Consider the following 6811-nt stretch of genomic DNA (forward strand, 5'->3'; position numbering starts at 1 on the left):
GGGGCGTGAGGCGGGACGGCTCCCTCGGCTTCGGCGTGTGAGGAAACGCAGAGCATAACCCGGCACTTAAAGGGGGGAATGACCGAAATGGGAACCTATAGAAAATGGATGTGAAAAATGCGTATTTTATGATTGGCTTTTCGCAAATATTAAAATGAACATTATATGTGTTGTGTAAGAAAGTAATGCTGTATTAATTCTCTTAAGTAGTGTTTTAAATATAGTTTTGGGTTATAAAAATGTTAAAATAGAAACTATGCTATGTAGGATACTTTTTTTAAAGAAAGGACTTGCAGCGAAATAGCAGCTACAGGACACCTAAATCTTTCAAATAAAAAGAATTTTTATTTTTACTTTTATTTTTATCGGAAGAAATGAGCTTCTTCCCACCTCAAAGGCGCTGTTAGGATTCAGAGGAAGACGTTGACAATGATCAGACAGAATCCTGTATTTGAATGGAATTTATGCATCATGTATGAAGTGTATGAATATGCAACAGGCTATTGCTTTTAAGGGTTAATCCTTTGTTAACGGGTGTCCTTTTTCGGGCTCCTGCTGCCCAGAAAAAGGTACCGGACATCCGTAACTCTTTGTCTCTATTGTCTCATATTGCCCTAATTCAAATTGTCCAAATTATTATTACTCTACTTGTATTACTATTTTTATAACCATTTTATTGCTATTAAATTTTAAAAGTTTAAAAACAAGTGATTGGCATCTTCCACAATGGATGTGTAAGAAGTACGTGTAGCTTTCTTGCTAATGGATGTATTTAAGGCATTGTGGTTTGAAATCTTAATAGTTACCATGAAAACACTAATAAACATTTTCTAGGGGGGAAAAAGTAACAAAAAAAAATCTTACAAAAGATTAAAATTGGTCTAAAGCTCATCCTTTAAAATTAGTTATAGCACTGCAGTTTATTTGAATAGTTACAATAGAATGAAAATGTGTTACTTAGTTTTTCGCGGGTACTCAACCCAGAACTACAACTGTAGTTGGCAGGCACAGACTTATGGAGAACCCACGAGGGCTATGATACCTTCCCTGCCCCAATTTCCCTTCACAAAGCACGTCCTGTTATGTCACATGTATTCACTGCTATGTTGTGGCTACACTTCCTTCTACCCCTCTGATTGATGTCAGAGTTAATTACTGAACGTGGAAAACACTGTCATTAAACACAATGAACCTGGTCATCAGCTGATAATAAAAATACTACATTATTTAAAAAGCATATGTCATCCTGTGTCAGTGGGATGTTGTGAATTATTTGTCTATTAGTATCTTTAAGCTGTCTCTTCTTTGGAGAAAATCAGGAAAATGTATGATCTGTGAAGTTCTTCTGTCACGTAAGATCACAAACACCTAAAACTCCAGCAGGAGTTTCCAGGTGGAAACCCAAGAATGTCAGAACTGAATAGTGTTAGAAGTACTTGCCAACAGAACTACTAAGCAAAAGCATTTATGTTAAAGCTACTGACAACATTCTTTCAGTACAATACTCCAGACACATCACAGTGACATATCATGCAGTTAGTGTAAAAATGCACCATTTAAAAAAATATCCTCAAGGAACTGTATTAGGATACTGTCAGGCCACAAGATGGATGACCATGCCCTCCAGATTTAAGGATTTCCTCATCCTAATAAGTTGTTTTTATAACCTACATAATACAGTTTCTTGGTTTAAATCCTTGGAGAACCCAAAGAAAAATTTGTTCTTTCATAATCTAATCCAAGAAGCTTCTCCATCTATATGTCATCCTGTTAACAAATTGAGAAGTTAATTAAACAGCATCTTGCCTTATCCAATAGCTGCACTGGCATGCACACTTTTCAGTGCTAGGTTAGTAGTCCCTTGTCCTCTCACCATGTAACTTCTTTACATATTAGAAGTTCTCTTTCATACAGATATATCAGTTACCATAGTTTTAAGTGTACACAACTGAGAAAAAAATAATTTGGTTGATTACTGCCTTTTTCTGGGTAAGACTAGTTACAACAGCAGCTTGAGTGGATTGCACAATGCTGTTTTGTCAGTTTTCATATTGTGCTGTGGGTGTTTCTCTGCTAAGTAGAAAGAACAAATCCCAGAACAACAGTAGTACAAATGGAAACAAAGACATCAAAATATCAAGGTATATATTTATCAGAATAATTAGTACATCAGCTGGGAGATGCTGTTTTTATTCTAGAAGGAATTTTACTATTAGCAGAGTTGTTTCTGCAGCTTCATTTCAAGTGGATCCCTCATCAAAAGACAGATAAAACAGCCAAGTAACAGTTTCAGTGCAATGGAAACAACCAAACAATTCTATGAACGTGAAAATGCAGTCAAGAATGACCTCCATGTTTTGTAGCTCTCTCTTCACTGATGGATTCGGTCACTGAGTTGGAACAACATAGAAAATGGCAAGTTTCTTAAAACTGCCACCCTCCTCACAAGCAAATTTTTGGTTTTGTCTGAGTTGCTTCCACCAGCTGTCACTAACAGTACAGAGCTGTCAGCCAGATGGGTGAGAGCTGACAGTCCCTAACAGGTTGAACAAAGAGAAGGCCTAGATTAATGCAATGCCATCACACTCGTAGCACTGAAATCTGTCTCCACATTCTTGTCACCTTTGGTTCCACATACAAACTGAAAAAGCAGAGGAAACCTATTAAATCCATCAGAATCCAAGATCATCACAGCTGTTTAAAAAAAGTGGTTTGGAGTACTGTTGGATACTCTTAAGGAGTAGGAGAGTTTTTTAATCTGCCAAGGATAAAAGGGGTTTGCAAAAAATGTAGCAGAACTTATTTTTGATGGATCCTCTTCACAGTCAGAATTCTAGCAAAACTTGCTACGTGTCTTTTGCTTACAGGTCACCATTAGTAAAGCATTTAATTAATCTTGGAACATTTCGGTGTAATCGCTCTGAAAGCTTCTCTTTCCATAAAGGTAATAGTACCTTGGCTAGTATTTAAATATTTGCTTTGGAAAATGAAGATAATTTGTCACTGGCACTGGTTTATTGTAATACACCAGACAGATCCTGGACCACAAATAGCAGCAGACCAAAATCTCTTTTGTGCGTGACTCAGGCTGAATGTGCAGAGGTGTTGGCTTTGACCAGACAAGCAGGGAGCACCTTCAGCCATCTGCCTCTAATCTCACCCTAATCTTTGAGTCAGTCCCCCAATATAGACACACAGATAACAACACTCAACACAGCAGATGAGTAATGCTGGTTCACAGATGTTTGGTGGAAGCAGAGATATAATCCTTGCTGACACAAAGAATAAATAAGAGCTACATGTGCATTGGAATACTCATAGCTACATCCTATTTGGTTTCTGGTAAACTAATTAGAGGTGAGAAGAAATCAAAATTCCCAGCCAAGTGAGCAGATTTATGAGAATGCACAAACTGAAGACAGATGGAAGAGTTCAGCATAAAGATACTGTGAAAGGCCACGGCCAGGTAATTCATTTTTTGAGCTCTTTCCTACCTAAGGAGCTTTACTATGATTAAACACAAAATTAACAAAAAATGTGCTGTATATTTCTTTCAGCACCATTTTAAAAAAATTATTGTGGTGTGCCATCTACTGGCAATTTACTGTGCTACACTAGAAATGGTATCACGGACAGAAAAGTCAGGATTACAGCCTGAGGTGAGCAACAGTCTTCTTGTTCCTTTGAATGTAAGATGCCCTGAGAGGGTCTCTGACTTGGGGCAGAAAGTGCACAGGCCATCTTCAGTTGCTCCAGAATCCCAGCCTGCTTCAAACAGATTGCCCATTCAAAGAACAGCAATGAAGCTGATGAAAGCTCTGGAGCACAAGTCTCATAAGAAGCAGCTGAGGAAGCTGGGTTTTTTTAGCCTGGAGAAAAGGAGGCTCAGGGGAGACATTATTGTTCTCTAAAACTACCTGAAAAGAAGTTGCAGCAATATGGTGATCAGCCTTTTCAACCAAGTAACAAGTGACAGGAGGAAATGGCCTGAAATTGCACTAGGGGAGGTTTAGAGTAGGAAGAAATTCTTAATCACAGGCATTGTCAAGCATGGGAACAGGCTGCTCAGGGAAGTGGTGAAGTCCCCATTCCTGGAAGTATTTAAATGACAGGGAGATGTGATGCTTAGGGATAGGTTTAGTGGTGGACTTGGCAGTGTCAGGTTACTCGTTGGGCTTGATGACCTAAGATGTCTTTGGCAATCTAAATGATTCTATCTTGGGGCAGAAAATCTCTTAATCCCCTGCAAACTCTGCAGTTGTCAGAATAATTCCTGCATCTCCAACATGTCCACCTCCTCAGCATGGAGCCAGCATGTACGATTGAGGAGTTTCCTGTCTCAGAGAGATAACATTCCCCTACTCCCTTGGTTGTTTTCACCTCAAGGTGACGAGATAAACTTCAGGAATGAACTATTTTCATGTTCTTATAATGTATATCCAAAACCATGAACAGGATACTCTATTTTGGCACACTAATCTGAGGAGATAGCAAATGCTGACATCGAAATTGCAAGATGATGGCCAGTTTTTGTCTGGTTGCAGCAGAACTCATCTTTACTAAATTCAAATTCATTCTTCAGTGGAGGAAATTTAATTAACAGTTTAAATGCAGGGAAAAGGAGCATAATTTTCCTGCTGTAAAAATTTCCAGACTCCCTCATCCATGCAGAACAAATATGCAAGATGATGGTAACCCGGAAATCAGTTTCACAGAACTTTGCACTTTTCATCTGCTCCTGTTCTCTGTAAAAATTTGTCCCTACATCTCTGTTAAGCAGCAATTGTACGTTAACCATGCGAGCAGAAGGTTTAATAATTGCAGCATTCATTAAGCTGACTAGGTAAGAAGCTATGACCCACAGAATGGTGCTACACACGTCCTCAGATTCCTGTGTTCTTACTTGTATGAACAGCACCTGTAATCACTCACATGAGGCTAGAATGACACATCACACTGATGTTTGGGTTCTAAAAATATAAGCAGTTTAGGATCCTTATTTCTTGGTCTGCAGTCTAAGTGCTGTTGTTTCTTTATATCTGGGTTTTACTTCCACAATGCCACAAGGTGGCCTCCACATATTACAGCATTATCCTCACCCCCTCCACAGAATGGCATACCACAGCTTGCTTTTGCTTTACTGCAGTGTTAGTAACAGACCACCACAAAATGACATTCTCCTCTTTGTACTTCAGGCTCAAGAAGCTTACATGCTGTGTAGAATTGGCTCACATCTGACAGGAGGTCAGAGCAACACAAGGAAGCTGCAAGCACTTTTATAGGATTTTCTACCAGAGAGAAGCTTGTTCGGGAACCAAGCACGTGGCACGCTCACAGAGCAGGTCTAGAAGTTGTCTGCCCTGCAGAGAGTCTGGGAAATCCTGCATCTGACATGTGAAGGACTGCAGTAATTCAGACAGCATTAAGCAGTTTCCTAAATTATACTACAGTTACTTCTGTGCTAGGAGGAGCTGAAGAAAGAAAGGCCAACAGCAGCAGAGATCCTCTTCCTGGCTGGAAGTTAAACTATTTCTGGCCTATCAGAAAGTTGATGCTGGTTTTCAAGGAGGTGAATGAAAAAGCCCACTAAAGATTGATTTACACCATTTCAATGCTTACTGTTCCTTAATGTTGTTTTTTTTTTTTTTTTTGGGGGGGGGGGGTAGGGGAGCTTTATTTTATACAATTTATAGTGGAATTTAAAAGTATAACAATGCAAGTGGAATTGGACTAGCAATTTCTGATGATAAACATTTTCTTTGGTGTATTAAAAATGTTACAAAAGCTATTACAGTGTGTACTATTAGCAAGCCTAGACTCAAACTAAATATGAAAAGTAGTAAAACCTGTGAGCTCACAATATCTGACAAAGTAAAAGGAACAAAGCTGGGTCTTAAACTCCTTTTCTCATTTACAGAGAAAATTACAGTGGCTCTGAATTGAAGTGAATCTTCAGCAGTACCTATAGAAACCTTTTCATTTAAACAAAATCTGTCCATTGTTGAGAAGCTGAGAACTGTAACTCTCCTTGGTTTTAAATTCATTTGTACACACCTTTTCTGTACAAAGATGGCATTTGAGATACATAACCCTACATGCACACAGGTGATACCTAAACAAGTTTACCAGGTTGCTACTTCTTTGAAATTCAACACTTAGAAGAGTAACTGTTGGTAACTTTTTCCTACTGTCTTCTTTCAATGTATTGACCTGTAATTCTCCTGTAACTCTTTTCAAGGTATTGTTGAAAAGTTGAAAAGCAACTTTTTTTGTTCTGTCCTTCAATCTTTGTCTTGTTTATCTGAATGAAATAATTTGGAGGTTCATTACACCTCCATTACACTTTCAGTAAGCTAAATATGAATCTTGTTTTTATCTTTAAAGTGCATTCCTGTTTGTGTGGGTTTTTATGCTGAATCAGACTGTGCAAGTAAAGGCATGCCTTAATGAACCTGAGTTCGTACATGACAGAAAACTACACAAATGTCCCAGTGTGGGGAACTGCACCCATTATCTATCATTAATCAATGGCAAACAAGCTCATTTTCTATGTGTTGTTACATTGCTATTCAGTGTGCTAAACAGTTTCATTAAAGCTACATGCTTAAAAGCTTTGTAATAAGTAGTAGTTCCTGTTTGACTCAAATGTATCTATGTCAGCCTCAGACTAGAGGTAAGTAAGAGTCCTATGGGAGTACATCTATATTTTATTAATACCTATTTTTTAAACTTCAATAAATTAGCCTGATGCAGAATTTGCCAATTCTCAAATAAGCCCTGTAGGGTTAAATGAAATAATGTTTAGATTTAT

This window comes from Geospiza fortis, unplaced genomic scaffold (genome assembly GCF_000277835.1).
Source record: "Geospiza fortis unplaced genomic scaffold, GeoFor_1.0 scaffold54, whole genome shotgun sequence".
NCBI lineage: Eukaryota > Metazoa > Chordata > Aves > Passeriformes > Thraupidae > Geospiza > Geospiza fortis.